Source organism: Puma concolor, chromosome B4 (genome assembly GCF_028749965.1).
Source record: "Puma concolor isolate L17-30 chromosome B4, mPumCon1.1.hap2, whole genome shotgun sequence".
Taxonomy (NCBI): domain Eukaryota; kingdom Metazoa; phylum Chordata; class Mammalia; order Carnivora; family Felidae; genus Puma; species Puma concolor.
Window position 1 is genome coordinate 17,527,927 of NC_141673.1, and position 23,715 is coordinate 17,551,641.

The 23,715-nt window shown below is 52.1% G+C and overlaps 1 protein-coding gene and 1 long non-coding RNA gene across 5 annotated transcripts in view; both read right to left on the reverse strand.

Annotated features, from left to right (window-relative positions):
* Nucleotides 1–23,715, reverse strand: part of CHST11 (carbohydrate sulfotransferase 11) — a 264,903-nt gene that overhangs the window by 26,348 nt on the left and 214,840 nt on the right. The window lies entirely within an intron of this gene.
* Nucleotides 19,351–23,145, reverse strand: LOC147578937 (uncharacterized). The gene is made up of 2 exons (XR_015253380.1): nt 23,052–23,145; nt 19,351–23,020 (listed from the first exon to the last, which is right to left on the reverse strand). It is a non-coding gene; the product is annotated as an uncharacterized LOC147578937 (long non-coding RNA).

Below are 23,715 nucleotides of genomic sequence, written 5' to 3' on the forward strand. Positions count from 1 at the left end.
AACAATTATTTGCCCCTGCTGTGGGCAAGCCCTGCAGCAAGGCTTCTGTGCGGATGACCTCGGTGAAAAGCCCTAGGACAACCCTCCATGGCAGGTACCATTCTTCCTCCCATTTGACACAAGAGGCCATATGGCCAGAGAGGTTAAGTAACTTGGTCTCAGGTCACACAGTGAGCGAGTGGCAGAGACAGGACTCCAGCCCAAGCAGGTGCGGGTGGCTCCTGAGTGTGCCGGCCACGGTGCGATGCTGCCTCTCCAATAATGAGCAGAGCAAGTGCAGGGAGGGGGGGTGGGGGGTGGGAGGAGGTCACTGTACCCGGAACTGGTTGGAAGCAAAGTGAAAGGCCCAAGAGGCAGGCCCTGCTATCGCCCATGTTTTTGGGGTGGCTTTGCTCTCATCTGACACCACCCGGCCCAACAGGTTAGGGGACCAGGCTCCCGGTGTGTTCAACCGTCTAGTGCTACTTAGAGCCCCCGGTCTGGTCATGGGGACACGTGGCGATCAGGGAACAGAGAGTGCAAAATCACCGACCCAGGCTGCCTGACAGCTCCGGAGGGAGGCCAGAAGAAGGGCTGCTTTCTGTCCCAGGCTAAGCCCCTGTCCCCCAGGCACGCCCCCGCCAGACACCCCTGGGCTCCCCCTCCCCTTCCTCATTCTAAGTCCAGCCTGCCCTTCACAGATCCCCTTCGCTGGCTGCGACCAGCTCCCCCTGAGTTCACGAGCACACGTGTCACTCGACCATCGAACCACTCACTCTGCATCCATTTCTCACGTTCCTGCCACAATGCTGTTTGCTCTAAATCCCCGGATCTCAAACTTTCAAAAACACAGGAATCCACGGGGCAGGTAGAGGGCTTGGACCTGCGTGTTAAAATGCAGATTCTGGGGCCCAGCTCCCAGAAATCCAATCTGTGCCACAGGCCAGCAAGTCTGCATTCTTAACAACTCACCCAGGCGACTCACCTGGGAAGAAACACTGCTTAAAACCTCAGTGGTTAATTACTGGATGACAATAACCCTTCACGAGTATATAGTTTCTCATATAGGTAGGCCCCTTACTTCTTTTCGCCGAACTATCTCAACAACTGATAAAAGGATCTGGACAGGAGGCGTGGGTACCACTGCCCAGATGACAAAGGAGAAGTTCAAAGATCCGCTGGTTCAAGGTGATAAAGCAAGTCAGACAGGAGGCAAGATCAGACTGCCCGGCCCTGTCACTCCAGCCATGAGTCTGTCTGTCAGCATATCTAAGCCCCCCCTCCCCGCCTTTTTTCTTTCTTGCTATTAATTCTCTACATTAATTCTAGAAACTGAAGGTAACAATCAGGGATAAATAATAAGAGGAAAATAAAAATTGTCCAAACTGCTGTTACCCAGAGATAATTATTAATGTTTTGGTATATTTTCCCAGCTTTGTTCTAATGTCTTGATTGCTATTATACTGTTTTGTAAACCACATTTTCCAACAACCAGAAACAAGGATAGTATCGCTTTAGTTGGTACTTGAAAGGACAGAAAGACACTGGCTGTCTACTTTGTCCCTTCCTGTCCCCTGCCTTCCTCGGTGGATGCTGCCCCTTCATGCTCTCCCCCTCCCCTCCAGCAATTATATTTTTAAAGATTTTTTTTTTTTAAAATGTTTAATGTCTATTTATTTTTGAGAGAGAGAGAGACAGAGCATGAAGTGGGGAGGGGCAGAGAGAGAGGGAGACACAGAATCCAAAGCGGGCTCCGGGCTCCGAGCTGTCAGCACAGAGCCCGATGTGGGGCTCGAACCCACAAGCCGTGAGAATACGACCTGAGCTGAAGTCAGATGCTTAACAGACTGAGCCACCCAGGTGTCCTTCTAGAAACTGTAGGAGAAAGTAGCACCCGGGAGGCCACCTTCCTGGGCAGGGGTGGGGCCTCTGGATGTTCAAGCTGTCGAGGAAAGGACTTCAGGAAACTACAAGGGTCTCCACTGGTTTCTTGAACAACCCAGGGGGACAACAGCACACTGAAACTTGCACTTTCCCAAGGACACAGCAAAATGCAGAGCGCTCTGAAGAACTGGGAACTGGGACTCAAAATCCAGCATAACCTCAGACGGAGGCGTGGCTGGCGTCCGGGGTTCCTGTTCCAGGTCTATCTCCCGACTCCTTGCTTCTGAAAGGAGCGAGAACTCATTGGCGATGCAAACTGACCTCACTACTTTTCTTTCTTCCTTTTTTAAAAAGGAACTTAGAGTTGAAGACAGTCTAATTGTTCCACAGATGCTTCTGAATTGACCAGAAACTGTGTGTGTTGGGGCGTCTGCTAACCGTAGGTACGTCTGACTTCCTTTTTACTTTTACTCTGAAATCCAGCGTGGATCCCCCAGGGCCTTGATTAACTTGTAGTCACAGCTTTGGGGAAATTGTAAGGCCAACTCTGAAGAGACTTGCAAATTAGTTCCTGCCAGACTTCTGAATAGCGACTGATTACAATCTCTAATTATTTTTAAAGGAACTACTTACTCAATTAGAGTGACAGCCCATGAATGGGATGTGAAAATCCTTTTGATGGAGAGCAGTGAGAAATCATAGCTATTATTATTTTTATTATTATTATTGTTTTCCAGAATCATGTGATGTCTAGAGGCCATCGACTCGTTCAATACTGGCTTTTACCCCAACACATTCCAGAAGGCATGTGCTCTATGCCTGAATCCACTTCTCCTCCTCTTTTACTCGCTGACTCCTGCAATGTCAGGCTTTTATAATATGATGCTTCCTGGGGGGACTTTCCTGAGCCTCTATCCTCCTCCTTCACAGCACTTCTGTGTTTCTGTGACCATCTGCTTGTCCTCTGTGTATGTCATGTTCGCCGCTGTGTCCTCAGCACCTAGGATACTGCCTGGCACATAGGAGGCACTCAACAAACATCTATTGAATAAGACTGAATAAAAGGGTCTGGGGGGGCACGTGGGTGGCTCAGTCGGTTGAGCGTCTGACTCCTGACTTCGGCTCAGGTTATGATCCCAAGGTTGTGAGATCAAGCCCTACGTTGGGCTCTTCACTGAGTATGGGCCTGCTTAGGATTCTCTCTCTGTCTCTGCCTCTCTCCCCTGCTTGTGCTCTCTCAAAAAAGAGAAAAAAAGTTTAAAAGAAGGGATTAGAGAATGTAATCTTTCCTCCTTGGGTTCCGAGTATAGATTTCTATCGAAACTTGATAATAAAAGCACATTGACTCATTCATTCGTTCAACATTTAGGCATCTGTAGCGTGTCAGGTGGCAGTCTGGATGGTCCAATCTCATCATCTCCAGTCCATCACCATCCAAGGTACCGCTCCAGGGTTTGTGGCGAACCTGCTCCCCGGAGCCCACCCACTCCCATTGGCCATTTTGTCGGCTCCATAGCCCAGCAAGGTCAGGCTTGGAGAAGGGAATTTCTGTTTGCATTGGTAGAACTCCAGTCACCTGAGCAGTTACACCACTTCCCTGGCTCTGATGTCAGCTCGTGGCTAGGTCAACACATTTGTGGCTCTTCAGAGTATTGAATGGGGGGAGCTGGGGGCAAGGTGTGACCTTCAAGGGTCTTCAACAAAAGACCCTGGGGGTATAACACAAAGTGTGAACAATCAAGATCTTAGGAACCCCAACAACTGGCAGGGGGTGGGGAGTAGGCACCATTCATTCCAGAAATTTCTAAAAATGTCATTTGTCACTGCCATGTCTACGTCACCACTTGGTGGGTGAGGAGGGGAGGTGGGGCCAAATAAGTGCTGATCTGGTTCCTTCTAAATCCCTAGAGACCTGTCCATAGCTATGCTGGTCACCTGAGGTAACTCGGTGGCTCAGCAAAACTGCGAGTGGGCAAAAGTGTCCTTCTTCATCGTACTAACTGTCTGACGTGTCCTAGGTTTGTTCCTAATCTCTTCCCTATTCCAGCCACCCAAATTTACCCGCCCCATATCCTCCTCTTTCAGAGCCCTGAGTTCTGCTAGACAGATCAGGAGATTGTTGAGACACAGCACACCGTGCGAATGGCACACACTCCATTCGGCACTGTATTCTGCTCACCCACAGCCGAGCCCAGTTAAAACATACACGACTAGAACATTCTTGAGAAAATGTACTCTAATGTCTCAGCAGGTTTGCAGCAGCCTTTGATGCCCACCCCCCCCCCCCCCCCCCCCGCCCAAATCCTAGCCCACTGCACCAATACACCAGGCTTGCCCTCCCTAGACAATTCCATTCTGGAGGAGGGCTGCTGAGCTCCTCTGTCTGGGGGGTGGCCCGGGGTGTGTAGAGACGGGAAGGCAGATACAAGCCACCCTGCTCGTTTTCCACTCCCACTGGCCCCACATCACTGGGATTCTCCGGTTTGCTTTGTGGAAACGGCCCATTTTTAGTTCACCGTAGCAGGTACTAATCCCAGCCCTCTGGTTTATGCCACAGCCTTTTAATTACAAGGCCCTCAGGTTTCCATTTTAACCCAGCTGCCTTGCTTTTCTCTTAGAACCACGGAGGGGCAGATCCAGCGTCTACTCGAGCTTGGACTCAACACCCCGGGGGACACCCCGCTGGTCACAGAGACCACCCAGAACCCAACTGCTAAACGGTCTGTCAGATAATGAAAAGGACAAAAACTCCTTTGAACTTTGAAGCTGGACTTAAAACAAAGGATGAAACAGTCTCTGGGTACGTAGTTTGCTAAGGATTTTAGATGAGACACTAAGAACCCCGCCTGAAACATGTAATTATTTCTCTCTGCCGTGAGGGGAGGGGACATATTTGTTTTCTACCCCGTCCTCTGGGTGACGGAGGCCTCGCTGAGAAGGACTTCATCGCAGGCACTGTTCTTGCCAAACCTACTTCACTGGCTTCAGGGATGGGCAACAAGGGAGTGATGGCTTGAAGAACCAAGAGGCTTCTTCTGCTGCCCGGTCACATCTGAATTGTTCAAGATGGCAGTCGTAATGTGGTGAGGAAATATTCTGTGTACCGTTTCCATCGGCCTCTGGGAACCATACAGACAGCCCCACCTAGCTTCACCTGCCCAGGGATAATCCGTCCGGGGAGACTTGACCTGGGGCTGGCCTGTGGAACCCTGCTTGCCCCCAACCGCCTCCAAAGAAACCCCTGGTTTGTAGAGGATGGTAAGAACAGGGGTACGGGGAGACCAAGATAGGAAGTCAGGCTCTGCCACAGAATGGCCGTGTGACCCTGCACAGGCTACTTAGCTTTTCTGAGTCCTGAGAGTCATTAGCCGGGTAGGGCAAAGAACACCTGCTTCTCATAGCTGTGAGCATTAGGTGAGAAGACTTACATGGGTGTCTTGTGCTGGGAGACACAAGGGAGGTACACTTCAGAATTAAAAAAATATATATTAATAGCTTTATTGAGGTATAATTTACACTTCTGATTTCGAAAGCCACCTTAGAACTGGTTAGATCCACTTAGATCCAATTTAGGGTTGAGGAAATGGAGACCCAGAGGGGTACGGTGATTTGCCCGAGGTCACACAGCATTTCAGCGAGGCTGGGGTCAGCAGCCGGACTGTTGTCTTCCTGTCTTGGCATCACAGCCTAACGCTCGTTAAGCACGTGGTTATCTTTAATTCATAAAGGAAAGAAACTCACGAGAATAACTAAAGAAGAGTTACCACTAATTCAACCCGTACTGTGCTTGGGCTCTACAGGTACTGCTGTTTAACCTTTCACCATTTCATGAGGAAGGTGCTGTCATCATCCATATTTTAAGATGCAGAATTGAGGGGCGCCTGGGTGGCTCAAATTGAGCACCGGACTTCCGCTCGGGTCGTGATCTCGTGGTTCGTGAGTTTGAGCCCCGTGTTGGGCTCGCTGCTGTCAGCGCAGAGCCCGGAGCCTGCTTTGGATTCTCTGCCTCGCTCGCTCTCTGCCCCTCCCCGACTCACACTCTTTCAAAAATAAATAAACGTTAAAACAAAAAAGAGGCAGAATTGGGGATCAGAGAGCTGAGTAGCTCGCCCAAGGTCACACAGGTATCTGATGAGTCCGACACCAGAACCCGCATCCCTAATGTTGACACCGTGCCACCACCTGTAGTTGTCAAGTGCAAAGATACCAGGGAACGAGACCCTGGTCGCCTCTCACGGAAGCTCACCAGATTTAGCAAAGAAAATTCAAAACACCACTGAAATCGGAATTTCGGATAGCTTTGGTATGGGTACGTCCCAAATATTGCACGGGACATACTTATACTAAAACATTATTCATTGTTTATCTGAAATTCCACTTTGGGTGTCCCGTATTTATCTGTCAACCCTACGGTAACATGATGTGTTCCTCGAGGCAAGCCTTGTTGCCTCTTCTGGTCTCCATTTCTCTCCTGTAAAAGGACAGGACTGACCACAGCTGGCCTCCAAGGCTCCGTAACGGAGGGCTCAGGTGGAGGGAAGGACGGAGGGAGCCCGCCGGTGACTGTTCTAAGCAGAGACCAGCCCAGGAAATCTACACCGAGGCCTCAAAGGTGCAGGACAAGGCCTGAGGGCAAGGTCCCTGCTCCTGGCAGCTTCTCTCTGACCCTTGGGGACAAACGCTTTCGTAAGGGCATAAGCTCCCTGGGCAGTGCCGGGAGCAGAAAACCACCCGGAGTTCTCGGAGTTCTCGTGCGCACGCGCGTTTAAATTGTGGCACGGTATACGTGACACGAAATTTGCCACCTTAACCATTTTTAAGTGCATAGTTGAGCACCATGAAATATAGTCCCTCTGTTGTGCAGACAAACACTGTCTCTGGAAATGTGTCCCCTCCCCAAACCAGAACTCTTCTCCAGTGAATACTAACTTCCTCAGCCCCTGGCACCCCCCCCCCCCCACCTTCTGCTCTCTTTCTGAACTTGACTGTTGTAGGTCCTTAGTGTGCTGGAAACACACACAGTGCTTGTCCGTCTGCATCTGCCCTACTGCACTTAGTAGAATGTCACCAACGTGCAGCCACGTGGTAACGTGTCACAGACCCTCCTTCCTTTTTAAGGCTGAACAGAGGTTACTTTATGTAATGTTCTCTCTCCGGGGAAGAAATGCAGAAAACGCCCCAATGCACCCACTCAGTCTTCTGGGCTCTGAGGACGGAGCTCCTTTCCAGGGAGGGCTGCTGAGGTCACAGCCATCAGGGGCTCTTGGGGGCAGGGCGACGGAGATAGCCCCCTGCCCAGAATCTACCCTGGACCCCCATGGGCTTATAGGACTCCCCGCCTCCCAGGGGGCACTCCTCTCCGCGCCAAAGACCTGGCAATAAGCCAGAGGCAGATATACGAGGTACTCCAAGGAGGCTTTATTGCTGCTCTAACAATACGACTGGAACAGGGAGTGATTTATTGAGGGCGAGCACTGGGGAGGGAACAGACCCAGTTCGCACTTGGAAGCAGGCCACAGGCCGAGGCAGTCTGCAGAGTCAAGGGCAGTGCAGGCACGCGGTACAGCCTGTCCGTGCCTCAGTTGTACCACCAGTAACGGTGCCAACAGGGAGCACCCAGAGGGTGGCTGAGGCTTTGTCAGCCGCATACCGCGGTCCCCGGCAGACAGCAGGCCCTCACGGAAGGCAGCTGTTTTCCGGAAGGTGGGGGTGAGCCGGTGGTGCTCAGAAGACAAAACCCCAAATCGGAGGGGAGTGTCGGGAAGTCTGTTAATGGGCTTCAGGGGACAGGATTCACGTAGATTAAAAAGGGGACTTCTTCCGTAAAAAATCAATTAAATAAAACGGGAGAGTCAGACAAGCCCCCTGCCTCAGGAGGTTTCGTCTGGTGAGAGGCCCACGGGCTGCCCTCTGAGCCAGTGGGGTGTCCGCGTTCCTTGGTGCACCAAGGGGGAAACAGCTCCCCGGGTTCAAAGGGCCCCCAATGTTTGGCTGGGCGTTTCATTTACCAAAACTTTGGGGTTTTTTGACGAAAGCACATGTATCTCCAACACCTGTGCACTGGCTGCCTCAGAAAGGAGACCCTGGGACTCAGCAGAAGTGGAGCGATGACCCGCTCACCTCCCGACTCAAAGCCTGCGCAGGCCGCGATGTGCTAAGTCTGGGTTTTTACAGGAGAATAAGTGGGGAGTAGAGGGGAGTCGGAGGGAGAGGAACAGGGGAGGCACCGACCTCCCTGCCTATGGGCATCACCCCACCTTGAAGACGGGCTGCTGGCCTCCCAGCCCCGGGAGAAGGGAAGAGAAAGGACACTGCTTGAGCACCCACTGCGTGCCTGGTCTCGTGCCTTCCATTCACCTCTGAGTCCTGCCTCTGCTGCGACCTCTTGCTGTGTGACCCTGGGCCAGTTGTGAACCTCTCTGTTTTTCTCACTGGCTGGTGAGAGGGAGACCTTCATGAGTAAACACACAAAGTGCTTACCACAGCATCTGGGATACCGTAAGCATTCAAGAAGCATCAGCTCTTATCCCACCGCAAATAAAGTCCTGATACACATCCACTGCCTCGTTATCGTTGTGACTGATACTGCTGACTGTCAGCACAACTCCTGTGGGAGATGATACAACCCTCATGTCACAGATAAGGAAACTGAGGCTCAGCGAGGTTGCACAGGGCTGGAGTGGGGATTCAGGCCAGGTATGTCTGGTTCTCTTGGAAGAATCTCGTGGTGAGATGTCTGCCCCAGCAAGAGTCTGACCAGGCCCCCCGGCACCGCACCCCTGAGAACTGAGGGACAAAGGCCAAGAAAGTCATTAGCCCCAGGCACACACGAACCCTTCCAGTAATCACTTCGGTTTGTCAGTGGCAGGTGTACAACTCTTAAGAGTTCTGGAAAGATGCTCTCTCCATCTCATACTCTGAAAGGTCTCGGCTAACTTTTCACAATGTTTCACTGCCAGGGTTTTTGAGAAAAGCCCCGGATATCAGGAGGAAGCAGAGGGAGAGGGACTGCAGAGGAGGGAGGGACCGTCTTTCCTTTTGAAAGATGTGGGCAAAGAGCCCTGAAGCGAGGCTGGAGAAGAGACTCGGACGGCAGGAAGCCAGAGGCACCAGCATGCGGCCACCAAAGCCCATCATCTCCCACGAGCAGAGACGGCGGCGCTCCAGAGGTAAAATTCATCGCCACCACTTTTAAAGGCATTGGGAAGTCATGATTCATCTACTTGAAACAGATGCACATATGCTGGGTTTCATAAAGCAAATCTAGCCCACCCGAGTACTGCAGCACACTACAGTATGAGAAATACACAAACAGCCACGGTTGGGAGAGCGCTTCTCTTGAGCTTCCCAGCAGCCAAGGTATAAAGGGAAATGTGATGGGGCATGAAACCTTCCACCTCCGACGAAGTTGAAAACGCACAGGAATGAGAGTTGATACCGGACTGGTTGTAGGCTCTGCAATTTGCAGACCTTGTGACCTCAGGCAATACTCAAACCTCCAATTCCTGTTTCCTCATTGTAAGCTTCCTCTTAATAACACCTTTGCCACTTAGGTCAAATAAGACGTGGGAGTGCTTGGAAAATTATTAAATATCTCACGCAAATCTTACTACTACTGATTGTGAAGTATTTATAGTAGTTCTTCAGGAGAAATGAGCTGTTTTTCAGTGCCAGCTGTTTTTGAGGCATAGTTTGGAAAACATTCCATCACATGACTCCTTCTACAAGGGCCACTGGATAACAGAAGGGACAGCTGCAATAACCACCATTTTTGAGCATTAATTAGGTGCCAGGCACTTAACACCCATCTGAGTTTGAATGAGTTAATAAGCAGAACCACTTAACCTCATTTTGCCTTCACAGACATTCCAGATATGGGCACTAGTAGTATTCCTATTTTTCTAGAAATGGGGACACGGAGACATGGACCAATCATATTCTCTCCCCCAATGACCCGGCACTGAGGATCAGAGAGATGGGGTGAGCCAGCAGCGGGCACTGGACCCATATGGAAAGGAAGGCTCTGGACTGAAGGCGCCATTTTGAGGTGGCTGTGAGTGAGAGAGAGAGAGAGAGAGAGAGAGAGAGAGAGAGATGGAGGGAGACAGATGCAGAGACACAGAAACAAGCAGTTGAGGCTCAAGGGTCCAGAGGGAGCACTGTGGAGTCACAGCCTAGTCCTGAAGGGGTGGGGGCAGAGCAGGGGCAGGCACAAACCCAAACACCCTTTCTGCCCCAGTTTGCCCTTCCAACACATTCCCTTTCTGTTTTAGCAGGACAGGATGGGTTCCGGTCCTTTACAAGCAAGCATGTCCCAGGAATGGATGGATGGCAAAACCCAGGCAACGAGAGTGGCCGAGGAGCCCCTGGGGGCAGGCAGAGTGATGGCGCACCAGATGGCACTTCTCCCCGTCCCTTATGCTCCTCGACCCCCAGAATGCTGCGCCCAAGAACCCAGGCTCATTAAGGGAGGCAAGAGGAGACAGACGCCCGGTCTAGAATACGGACGGTCGTTTTCAAAAGCCCCAAAGCGACGCGGCATCTGACCAGCTAACTGCACCCCACGCTTCCTGTTTGTGTGAACTTGTTCTGTTTTTTTCCAATTAGAGTGCTACTCACTGGTGCGCTCCAATTTTTTTTTTCTTTTTTAATTGAATAGCAAATCAAAAGGAGAGCACAGGAAAAGCTCGCGGTGTTCTCCTCCCTCAAAGGCCAAGCATCTGCTGGCTTTGTTCAGTCTTGGCTGCCGACCACGGCATTTCAGGCTGTTGGAGATTAATACCTGCGACGATGCCTCTTCGCGGGGAATGGGTGTGAGGTGGCCATGGTCCTGGGGAGACCCTGGGCTGAGTGTGGCTGCAGGCCTGCCTGGCAAGGGGCCTTGCAGGACGATGGTCTGGAAGGGCAGGCTGCACGGCCGCCCAGAAGGGACAAGGGACACAGAACCAGAGGCAAACATACCTCCCAAACGAAGGGCAGTGACGACTGCCCAAGTCCCCAGAAACTTGGGTGAAGTGTCTGTCCTACTTTGGCATCACGCATCCTGGCTCTGCCCCTCACTGTCACGAGGGTATGGACAAGCTTACCGAACCTTCTTCGCTGCCGTCTCCCTCATCTGTGAAAAGGGGAGTGTCATGGTACCCACCACACGGGACTGTGGGAAGAAAATCAGACGGTGTGGGTAAAATGCTCGGCACACAGTAGGCCCTCAAGAAATGGGAGCTGGGACTCAGTCTCTGAGCACCGTCCCGCCTGCCCTGTGGGCACATTTCAGGAGGAAGCGGGTTTCCTGGGGCCCCGGCTGCCTCCAGCAGTGTTTACCAAACCAGAAAAGTCTACTCATCCAATTTACAAAAAGCAATGTGTTTACAAAAAGCCACCGGAGCCTTGTAAGGCAGACCCAGAAGTGTGGAAAAGCCTGGAAGGCAGCAAAGATCCAGAGAGAAAGGTTTATTCCAGAAGTTATAGAGCAGGGACCAACTCCTAAGCCATTTTCATTTGACTCCAGGAAATGGGCGCAAGGCAAGGGAAGCTGTGAGCCGGACGGCCGGACAGCCGGACGGCCGGACAGCCGGACAGCCGTGCAGGAAGTGGCCGGGCCCCAGGGCTCGTGGGGCTCCTAGAGGAAGCGGAGCCTGTAAGTCCCCTCCAGCCACACCCTCCCTGAGCACCTCCAGGTACCAGCCGCCTCCCGTGGGCCCGCTGGCCACTCAGCAGCTCTTCTGTCTGAAGAAGACTTGAAATGAGAAGTCCTAGCTGAAAAGGGGGTGTTTATAACGCGAAAAGTGCTGACATGCCAACTAGTCATTGGCCCTGAAGTAGGCATTAGCTAGAGCAGCAGTTCTTGGAATTACAAAAGGACTATGAATAGACTGTTATGCTAGGTCTGCAGCTAGGGGCCTCCAATTAATGGCAGGAAGCCTGTGTTCTTGTCGGACTGGAGCCGGCATCACGCGCGTGTGCGCACAGGGCTGGCTGTGTGTGTGTGTGTGTGTGTGTGTGTGTGTGTGTGTGTGTGAGAGAGAGAGAGAGAGAGAGAGAGAGAGAGAGAGAAAGAAAGAGACAGAGAGATACAGAGAGACAGAGAGGGAACGAATGAATGAATAATGGTGAACAAGGGGACAGTGGATGGATGTACTTGAACGTACACTAAGAATAACGTCCAGCCTGCTGTCTTCCAGAACAAATGCGGTGGGCCACTTTGACTTTCAAGTCGCCACTGAGAGATGCCATGGATGGCCTAGAAGGCAGGGCACCAGGGGGGTGGTCTGGCACCAGGGTTCCCTCATTTGGGAGCCGCCCCAAGTGAGAGAGGACGGCCGAGGAGGCCAGGGTCGGAGCCGCACCCCTTCTGGACCCTCGAGCTCAGTGGATAAGGACTCTGTGACTGTGTTTAGCATTTGCTTTCACACACTGCCTCTGGAAATCAGCCCCCAGAGCCAGTGTTGGACACCTGCTTAAAACGGGGACTTGCCGTCCTCGAGGCCAGAGGGACATCTCGGGGCCCACGGTCACACCGACATCTTCTCTGGGACTTTCCCCATTCCCTGTCATTTTGCACGCAGCACAGACCGGTCTCTAAAGGACTGCCTGCATTCTGAATCTGGCCCGCCGCCGCACAGCTCTGTGACTTTGCGCACGTCCCCCAAACACCGTGCCTCGGTGCCCTCATCTGTAAAATGGGGGTGATAACTGGTGCCCCACCACCTCTCTCATGAGTATCAACAAACTGATGTGTGTGAAGGGCCGGCACAGTGCCCCGCGCTCGGTTAGCTCCAGAAAACCTTGGTATTACCATCCTCCGTAAGGATCGGGTAAAGATCAGCATCCGTGCTGGTCTCTGAGCCCCATGGGGGCAGGGGGCCCGCCTGTCCTGCGCACGGCTGCGTCCCCAGTACTGAGTGCCGGCTCTGACATACGACAAGGTCTCAGAAAGTGCTTGCAGGAAGGGGGGACAGAGGTAAACATTACTGCCCCAGCCATGATGGGGGTGGCGGACGGGGGTCTCCGGATAACTCGGAGCCCTTTAGGGGTTCAAGGCCCAGAAGTCACCCCAGCAGGAAACTGGGGTGCTGGGACTGCTCTACTTTCCTATGGCTGCTGTACCAAGTCACCACACGTTTAGTGGCTTAAAGCCACATGAATTTACATCTTACAGTTCTGGGGGTCAGAAGTCTGACACGGGCCCACTTGGCTGCAATCGAGGGGATTTTAGCTTCCAGGGGCTACCTGCTTTCCTTGTCTCCTTGTCTCTTAACCACTCTTCCCTCTTCCCCACTTCAACTACCTCTGTGATTACACTGGGCCCACCCAGATAACCCAGGAAAATCTATCTTAATTAGACGATTAGCAACTTTAATTCTATCTGCTGCCTTAATTCCTTCGTCCTTTGCCAGTTAACAGAGCCTATTCCCAGGTTCCAGGGATTAGGACATGAACATCTCTGGGGACCACCATTCTGCCTGTCACAGGGACTTTCAGGCGGTCGGGAAAGCTAATGCAGAAACTCCCTGTGTTTAACTGATCCAAACTCCAGGGTCGGAGCCGCACCCCTTCCGGACTGTTTTTGGAGAGCAAAGTGTTTTGTTTTGTTTTAAGATTTTATTTCCAAGGAATCTCTATACCCCAGGTGGGGCTCAAACTCACAGTCCCAAGATCAAGAGTCTCACATGCTCTGCTGACTGAGCCAGCCAGATTCTCTAGAGCAGGCAACAGGTGCCAGCACAGCCAGACTTAATAATGCATAAGAGCCCGGAATCAGAATCGGGAAATGTTCATGGAGCCCCTCCTGTCCGCCGGGGACAGCTGCATTCAGCAGCATTCCTATCACTCACGGCCATTTTCCTTAAGTACTCCGTGAAAGGCACTCTACCAGGCACGAAATGCCCATTCCCTCCCTGAATCCTCACGACAAGCCCCTGAAATAGGTTCAGTTGTTACTCCCATTTGACAGAGGAGGAAACCTTGGCACAGATAGGCTTTGTGACCTACCCAGGGTCACACGGCCCATCAGTGGCAGAACTGGGATTTGAACCCAGGGGGTTGGACTCTAGAATCGTGCTCGCTTCTGGTTTGCTCTCCTGCCTCTCTACCGTTCATGCACATTCTCTCATTTCAGTTGCACAACTAACTGCCTTGTGAGGGCAGGACTTCTCTTTAGTCCCCACTGCTTAGATTAGGAAAGTGAGACCAAGAAGGATCGCTCGGCCAGCCCTGCGTGACCCAGCCACCCACCGCCCTGCTCAGGCGCTTTCTCTGCATCAGGCTGCCTCCCTAGGTGTTAGCGATGAAGAATTAATTTTAGAAAATGAATCGTTTCACAACACACCCCGCCCCCTAGTCCCTTTGAGGAGCATTGGCTGTTTTTAATGCTCCCCCACCCGCCAAAGGTAAGCAATCGCTGCTGTTTAGGAGGAGGTGTGGACAGTGTCTCCCGTCTGCAGCCCAGGCCTTCCGTTGAGCCGGCTGCCTGAAGATTGCAACAAACAGGCAGACGAGATGCCGGAAGAGTAAATGAAGCTGGTCCCCCAGGGCCCCCTTAATGAAAAATCTCAGTCCTGTGGACCAGACACAAGCCCTCGTTACTACCCACGTCTAAATTAAACAAGACAAGGGAGGCTCTTGAGGAAAAAGGCACAAGTGACTGAAGGCTTGAAGAACGAGCCACAGGAGGTAAGCGAAAGAAAGTTCTCTGACTTTCTGGGGGTGCAGAGAACCCCAAGCACCATCAGATCCGCGGGTGCAGAGAACCCCAAGCACCATCAGATCCGCGGGAGCTGGGGGCTTGGGGCTGCCCCTTTCTCCGGGCTTGGCAGGGACCCCAGGTCTGAGCCTGAGCGGGGCTGAGCCAGCCGACAGTCAACAGGCCTTTATTGACTGTTCATTCTCAGTGAGCACAAGGCTGTCCATTTAAACGCTGATCCAATATTGCTGTACGTTGGGTAAGCTCATCGAGAATTCATAGGGTGATGCTCACTCAGCAAGAGACAGGCACGCCACACATGAGCTCATTTATTCCAGCAGCAGCCGCGATCCGGACCCATTGAGCCCTGAGCAATATTCCCCAGGGCTGGGGGCAGTGAGCTGGCAAGGCTTCCTGTGGGGGGAGGGGGGCACAGGAGGCCGAGAGAGGGGGGAGGGGCCGGCGTGGATGCAGGCAGCTGAGGGGCCTGGGTTGCCACAGCTGTAAAGTAAGGAACAATAATAACATCTGCCTGATGGGGACAGGGAGGACTGAGACTATACGAAGTGTTTCGCTTGATGTCTGGCACCTAATGGCGGCAAATTTAGTGTGAGCTGGGATTATGTCACGCAGTCTTACATAATCCCTGCCGGTGACTGAGTGCAACCGTTCCTGTCTCCATTTTACAGATGAGGATTCCAACGTCCCCAGAGGGGCCGGAACTTGCCCGTGGATTCCTGGCAAGTCAAGAGCCTGGGCAGGATTCACACCCGGGGCTCGAGACTGGGCTCTTCCCACAGCTCCGCCTCTACGTCTCATACTCCAGGGTTTGCACAGGCTCTCTGCACCCTCCCGGGCGGGGCCTTTCCCCCTGAACCACGATCTGCTCTTCCTCTGGCATTTGCGGGGGAGGTGGCAGGGCCCCCAGAACCGCGGGCTGCCTCAGCGACGGGGACTTGGGTCAGTTTGCTCACTGACTGGGACTCCCCTCGGTCGGTCTCTCCCCGGAGCTCCTTCTTCATGTGCTTCGGCCTTTCGGAATACACACACGCATCCGTGTGTGCGCGACCCCGCAATATCAGACTTGAAATGAGCAAGGCTCAGTGTCCCGAGCCATTCGTGGGTTGGGAGGGCAGGGGTCATTCTGCTGCCCCTGAGAGCACATGTTGGGGTAGGGGCCTCCCAGGGAGCACCAGAGAGACTGAGAAGCAAGAGAGGCTCTGGCTAACCAGGATTCCTCCTGGCCGGTAGTCCCGAGGGTTAACAGTGGATCCGGGTAGGCTGCCCAGCTACCGTCACAACAAATGCTTCCCCAAGGGCCTCCGGAATTCAGTGGCCAAGAGGGAGGCGGCTGCTTGGGCTCTGGAGCCAGATGGACCTGGATTTTTATCTCAGCTCTGCTACCTTCTAGCTGTGTGACCTTGGACATATTATCTAACCTCTCTGGGTCGTAATTTCCACACCTGTAAAGAGGGAGAAAGGCTTAGAGGCGAAGTTGTGGTGAGCAGCTTTGTATCGGGCACACAGTAAATGCACAACTAAAGCGAATCACCTGCTCCCTTTGCCTCTTAGCACGAAGGTGAGGAGGAAAAGAGAGGTTCCGAAGGCGGAATCCAGCATGTGGTTTACCCCTCAGCCAGTTGTGGACTTTGGGGGAAGGCTGTGCTGCTCTGTGCCTCGGTTTCCTCCGGCATACAACGAGAATAAAATACAGTTCCCACCTCATAGAAACCAACTGATACAATCTGTATGAAATGCTCACATAACCTCTTAACCATAGTGAATGCTTGACACACGGTAGCTCCCAGCGTGACTTTTCCACCTTAACAATTCCATCCCGACCTTGTCGGGCATAACCTTGGTCCACCCGGACCCAATCAACACCCAGTATCAGCTTCTCCAGAAGATGTTCCTTCCCTACCTATATCTGGTGGCACCCCCCCCCGCCCCCCCCCCCCCAAGTGAACTCTTTGGGGTCGGAGGAAGTCCTAGGCGCTCCAAGGGAGACTTCTGTCTGTAGTGCCTTCTCATTTTTCCTTGTGGGAGCCACACAGGGCAAGTGGCAAAGACACTGAGCCTAAAGTGAACTCAGAACCAAGCCATGTTAAGACTCATCAAAATCCTGTGTTGTAATCATTTCCTTTCAAAGTCTTTTTTTTTTTTTTTTTTTAAGTTTCCCAAAGCATCCTTCATCTTCAAAGAGTCTGGCTGCCAACTCGACTTTGCCCTCTGAAGTTCTTTTTCATTCACCCTCGCAGGCACTGCTCCAGAAATGCCACATGGCGGAGACGAGCCCCTCGCTCCCCCCTCCTCCACCCCCACACCTCCCAGTTTGGACGCCATTGTAAACTGGCCGACGTTGTCCTTGGGTCCTTCCCAAGATCAATTAGAAAACCAACATGAAGGGCATTTGTAAAAAGTAAGCCACGCTATTTATTCCCAGAGGAAGGAAAGGGGGGGATAATTTCTAGGGCTGTTTTCTTCTGTCTTCTCATGACAGCCCCACCAGAGGCCCTGGGATACACGTACGAGCAAACAGATCAAAACTCCAGTCAAGTCTGCAGACTCAACTTTTTCCCCCCCTTTTTTTATTTTTTATTATTTATTTATTTTTAAATTAAAAAAAAAGTTTTTATTTATTTTTGAGAGACAGAGCGTGAGCAGGGGGAGCGGCAGAGAATTGCAAGCAGGCTCCAGGCTCTGAGCTGTCAGCACAGAGCCTGACACAGGTCCTAAACTCATGAACTATGACATCGTGACCTGAGCCGAAGTCAGATGCTTCATCGACTGAGCCACCCAGGTGACCCTTTCCCTCTTTTTTTTTTTTTTTTTTTTTAAAGAAAGCACTTATTTATTTGGATTCATAGCCTATTCAAATGATGTCTTGGTGCCACAAGAAAACACGGACCCCCTGCAAAAGGAAGCTCGTCTATAAACTGGTGGAAAAATCAAATCCATGTGGGTACTTCAGGCACTGCTTTCAGAAGGATGTCTTTAAAAAGCATTCTCAGGATGTCAGGAGATATATTCAGTGGACAAGCCCATCTTGGCACGAATACAGTTTTACTGAGTGTGACACAGCCATTCCGGGGAAGATGTGAGAAGATGAACCCCCCACAATACTTGATAATTTCATCAGGATGTTAAAATGGCAGTTTTCACTGAGGCGCCCGGCTACACCATACATTCGCTGGCTCCATTCAAAGCGAGTGCTAGACTCTAAGCAGACTTAGCAAAGGAGGTACTAACAACGGAGTCACCCAACTCTGAACCCTGAAGCAGAGTCCCAGTTAACCTTGCCCACAGCAACACCAAAGGGTGGGGTTGGAGGAGACGGAAGAGAGGTTTGAGAGAGGTTTCCTGGAAGGAGCTGTTGAAGGACCCCCCAAATCCCACCTGTACCTGCCCATATGCCCAAGGGGGAGGGCCGGGCGGTTTCCCCTTTCCTTCTAAATTGAGAGAGGGGCTTTGAAATCACCGACAAGTTTAATATACGTGACCCCTACCGTCTGAGGCGACACATTTACCCAAAGAGGTTCGAACCTGCGACCTACCAGCCATTTCGATAACAAATCAGGACCCTCGCTGGGCTGGAGAGCAGCCCACCCTCTCAGACCTTATCACAGAAGGGCTGGATGTGGTTCTTGATGACCAGGCAGGGTCTCACTTGGGGAAAGGCAGCCACAGGTCATCCCTGGGCCTGCCCGCAAGGGGCCTCCTGCAGGGGTAACTGGGATTTCCAGTCTCCGGGCTGCAGAGGAACAGAGGGGCAGGTGCGAGCCAGAACCTCCTGAAGGGAAGCGAGGGCGAGGATCCCCAGAGATGGAGAAGTCTCCAAAGAACTCACAGAAGTGCCACGAAAGAAAGAGCCTGCCAGAAGCATCTCCCTGGTTGAGGGGGAGCTGATACCAACTTAAGACTGTGTTAGTCATGCCTGAATCGTCTTCCTTTCCACTACCTCCTGCCCTCCCCACAGGAGAGCTCAAGGCAGAGAGAGAGAGAGAGAGAGAGAGAGAGAGCGAGCACACACAGATACTGACCCAGCTGCTCCCTACCTGCAGGGACAGGCCAGCTGACAGAGGGGGAAGGGGGAGTGACTTTAAATGAAGCTTTCTTCAGATATAAGTTACATGCCATGCAATTCACCCATTAAAAAAAAATTTTTTTTTTAAATTAAAAATAGAACTACCCTATGATCCAGCAATTGCACTACTAGGCATTTATCCAAGGGATACAGGGGTGCTGTTTTGAAGGGACACAAGCACCCCAATGTTTATGGCAGCACTATCTACAATAACCAAAGTATGGAAAGAGCCCAAATGTCCATCGATGGATGAATGGATAAAGAAGATGTGGTATATATATACAATGGAGTATTACTCGGCAATCAAAAAGAATGAAATCTTGCCATTTGCAACTACGTGGATGGAACCGGAGGGTATTATGCTAAGTGAAATTAGTCAGAGAAAGACAAGTATCATAGGACTTCACTCATATGAGGACTTTAAGAGACAAAACAGATGACCATAAGGGAAGGGAAACAAAAATAATATAAAAACAGGGAGGGGGACAAAACAGAAGAGACTCATAAATATGGAGAACAAACTGAGGGTTGCTGGAGGGGTTGTGGGAGGGGGGATGGGCTAAATGGGGAAGGGGCATTAAGGAATCTACTCCTGAAATCACTGATGTACTAAATGCTAACTAACTTGGATGTAAACTAAAATAATAAATAAAATAAACATTGCAAAGGCAAAAATAAATAAATAAATAAATAAATAAATAAATAAATAAATAAATAAATATTTTAATGTTTATTCTTGAGAGAGAGAGAGACAGAGCGTGAGCAGGATAAAGGCAGAGAGAGAGGGAGACACAGAATCGGAAGCAGGCTCCAGGCTCTGAGCTGTCAGCACAGAGCCCGACGTGGGGCTCGAACTCATGAACCGAGAGAGATCATGACCTGAGGGGAAGCTGGAGGCTTACCCCACTAAGTCACCCAGGTGCCCCTGCAATTCACCTGTTTAAAGGGTACTCATTCATGGTTTCTAGTATACTCACAGATTTGGACATCCCTCACCTCAATTAATTTTATTTATTTCTCTACTTATTTGTTTATTTTTGAGAGAGAGAGAGAGAGAGAGGAGGGAGAGAAATGGGCCGTGTGTTTGGCTCAAGTGGGCTTGTGTTCACCCAGAGTGGGGCTCGAGCTCACAGGACTGGAACCCACGAACCGTGAGATCATGACCCGAGACAAAGTCAGATGCTTGACGACTGAGCCACCCGGGCGCCCCTCGTCACAATGAATTGTAGAACGCTTTCAGTACCTCGCAAAGAAACCCTCTCCTTACACCGCCCTCCTTGGCTATCACCCCCTCCCCAGGAAATCATTAACCTACTCCCTGTCTCTATGCATTTGCCTATCCCGGACCTTCGACAGAAGGGCGGTCACACACCACGTGGTTCTCTGCGACTGGCTCCGAAGTGAAAGAACCCTAAGTGTTGACCAGACACCCCGGCCCTGCAGCCTGCTGGGGGCGGGCTCCCCGGCAGGCCACGGCAGCGCCTTCCTTCCTCAGACTGAGATGCCCGCCCGCCCCCCCTACCCCTCCCCGTTCACGGCTCCCTTCGAGTGAATTCACCCAACCTCCCCAGCTAGGCCTGAGCCGGCAGGGAAACGAGTCCGCCCGCACACCCACCTCGCGGCACGCCCGGCGGCGGTGGGTGCCATTACGCGGGTGAGGTCTGTCCTTCCAGAGGCAAACGTCTGCCTCCTCCGTGTTCCTGTTCCCAAAGGTGCCTGGTACATTTATTGGCTGGCTGAGGATGCAGGCGGCTGTGCAGACAGGGCGGAGGCCCCGGGGCGGCCGGGGAGGGGGTGAGTCCCTGGGGGGACACTCAGGGGGCTTCCACATGGCGCTCGGGAGGGCCAGGAGGCAGCAGCAGGCCGCAGACCGACTCTATCGCTCTCTGGTTAAGTTTTAGGTGTTTCCTTGTGTCTCAGCTTCTCTGGCACTGACATCTGCTGCTCTGAACGGCTCCAGAGGCCGACTGGAAAGTCGGAAATGTGTCTGGGACGCTTTGCTCCCCCCCATCCCGGGTGCCCTGTTTGGACGTGCTTTGTTTGCCCTTGGCCCCAGGACGGCCCCCACCCCCCACCTTGGTGACCCTTCTCTTTCCTGCCTTCACCCCTCCTCATCTCCTCCCTCAAAGCCAGATGCTGTGCAACTAAGAAGGTGAAGATCACGCTTGACGTACATTAGCGCTCCCCAGGGGCCTCTGGCCCAACGCAGGTAACACGGGGTCATTCCACCAGAGCCTTCTGGAGACGGGGAAGCCCAGCCTTGGATGGCAGGAGCAAGAGTGTGTCCATCCAAGAAATCCCAGATGTTGCTTCCAAATGGCCAAGAGTGGTTTCCCAGGAGGAGCCCGGCCTGGCTTCCTGTAGCCTCAGAGATGGTGAGGACCGCGTGGGTTGGTGGGGGCTGGGAGGGGGCCCACGGGGGAAGATGAGACCGCAGGCCTAGAGCACGTGACGGGCACCGAGCGCCTCCCAAGCTTCACCAGCCACCAGCCGGCCCTCCTACAGACCTACTGTTTCCTCCCAGTGACCCTGGCCGCTGCAGGTTCGACGTCCCCCTCTCACAAAAGGGGCCCGGGGAGCTGGTCCACGATCACACAGCTAGGGGGAGAGGCGGGAGAGGCACAGTGGGTCCCAGTGTTCCCGACGGGGCATCTGGCAAGTCTGACCCACGCACGTGCCCAGCTTGTCCCCGCCACCCCGGCTCCTCTGCCGCCCCCTGTGAAGCAGGCGTGACCTTCACCAACTCCAATTCCAGGTGAGGAATCAGGCTCCACGAGACGGAGTAGCCTAACTAACTGAGGTCACTCAGCCAGTCAGTGGAAATTTGAACCCAAGTCTGGATAACTGCAAAGGCTGCGGACTTCTGGAGCCCAACCTCCCCATTGGTGCAGGTGGTGAGAATGGCCTGGGGTCGCTGTGTGAGAGAGGGCCACAGAGCACGAGAGGGAAGAAATAAGGATGTTCTTGTGTGGACCTGTGTGTGTGTGCACGCGTGTGTGAGTCTATACCTATGTCTGTGTATACATAAATGTGGTGTGCCTATGTGACTCGGTATCTGTATCTATGAGTGCATGTGTCCACGTGAGTTTGTATGTACAGATGTGTATTTGTGCGTATTACTGTGTGTGTGTGTGTACAGAGAATGTGCATGTGTCCGTGTGCATGTAAGTATGTGTCTATGTATATGCTTGTGTGTGTTAGTAGGTGTCTGAGTACATCTGTGTCTGTGTGTATTTGTATGTGAGCGTGTAAATGACCCCATACATGCTGGTGGAGACTCAGGAGACAGGGCCCCCTCTACGGTGGAAAGTTATTCCTTTTTTTTTCAGTTAATAGGAAACAAAGGAATCTTTTCTTAAAGTTCTGCTTTGGTGCCCTAGAATGTAAACTTTATGCAACTAAGTTTACAGTCTCTAAGGGAAGAATGTTCTTTGAAGATCAAGCCTGAGAAGACTTAGAATTCACTGCTGCATTTCAAACCTTTCTGACTACAGTGAGAAATACAGTATTTCATTCCACATACAGTGAATACGTGTATGTACATGTATTTCTTAAAACAATTCTTGCCCTTACCGTGTGTAATGTGCTCTGATATTTTAAATTCTTTTCTATTTCTTTTTTTAAAAACGCTAGCTGTGAGCCACTACACTGATATCACAGCTCACTGATGGGACGGAGGCTACAGTTGGAGAGCACTGGTCTAGGGTGACCCTTCCCTGGCTCTATGGAAAGAGATTTCATCCATCCATTTAACAAATAAACACTAGGCAGTTGCTGCGTGACAGCTACTTTTCTAGGTTCTTTGGAAACAAGTTTCCTGCCCTCCTGGCACTTTCATTCTAAAGTAGAAAATGAACCATGAATCTGGAAACACATAAGATCATTTCAGGTAGTGACAAGGTCTATGAAGGTAATTCAGTGGGCTGGTCAGGGAGGACTTCTCTGAGGAGGTGACATTTCTGCTGAGACCCAATGATCACGAGTTGGCTAAGGCAAGAAGTGTGGGAGAAAGGCTCATCTGTATTTCGTGTCCTGCCTCTACCATCAAAGGTTAGAGACAGACCTTGACTGGGACAGCGGCGGGGATTCTGTCCCTCCGTCCCCAGCCCTCCTGTCCTCTCCCATCAGCTACATTTTGTCCCAACACTCCACGTTAGAATTTGGCAGTTCTGCAGGGGCAGATACTCCTTCTTTCCCTGGAACATATAAAATGACATCTGGTCCAATTAATTCCGGTGTTAAGGAAAACTCCCTGAAGACGCGGCCGATCTTGTGGAGAGTGGTTCCGCTGGGCAACAAAGCTCAGGACTGAGGAGGCAGAGGACAGGCCATGGGGCTCAGAGCCACGCGTGGCACAGCCCACACGAAAGAGGCAAAGACGGCGACGGGGCCTCACCCTCCAGGCTGTTCCAGGTCAGGCACGGCCTCTCCAGGCTGTTCCACAGCCGGGCACGGCTTCTCTAGAGGTGTCTGTGTGGCCAGCAATGTTGCCACCTTCAGGTTCTCGCTCAAATGCATCTTTTCCGAAAGTCCCCCCCCCCCCCCCCACCCCGCGCCCACACTATTTAGACCACAGCCTCCCTCCTGCCTTGTTATCTCGTTATTGTCTGGCTCCTCACCTAGAATCCCCAGGGTGGGGATCTTTGCCTGTGCGAGTCCCCATCTTGTACCCGGCTGATGCCCAGTAAATAGCTATTGCGTGGCTCAGTGAGTAACAGCATCCATTTATGGAGCACCTACTATGTGCCGGGCTCTTTACATCCACGGTCTCCAGGCCCTGAAATCCTGCGAGATGGCGGCTGTCATTCCCATCTTACAGATGATAACATGAAGGCTCAGAGAGGTGAAGCGAAGGCACTGAGTAACCGACAGACGTGGGTATTGAACTCGGGCCTCCCTGACTCCAAACCCACCAGGCCATGACACATCCACTCCCATAACAGTAATGCTGTATAAACCAGATGACCCACACCAGGATCCTTCCAGAAGCAAGCTCTGTAGGCACAGAGCATTCCTCTTCGATTTGCCTAAAGACAGGCAGAGGGTATGTTCTTAATCAGGAGAGGTGCCTCTCTGCCAAACGGCC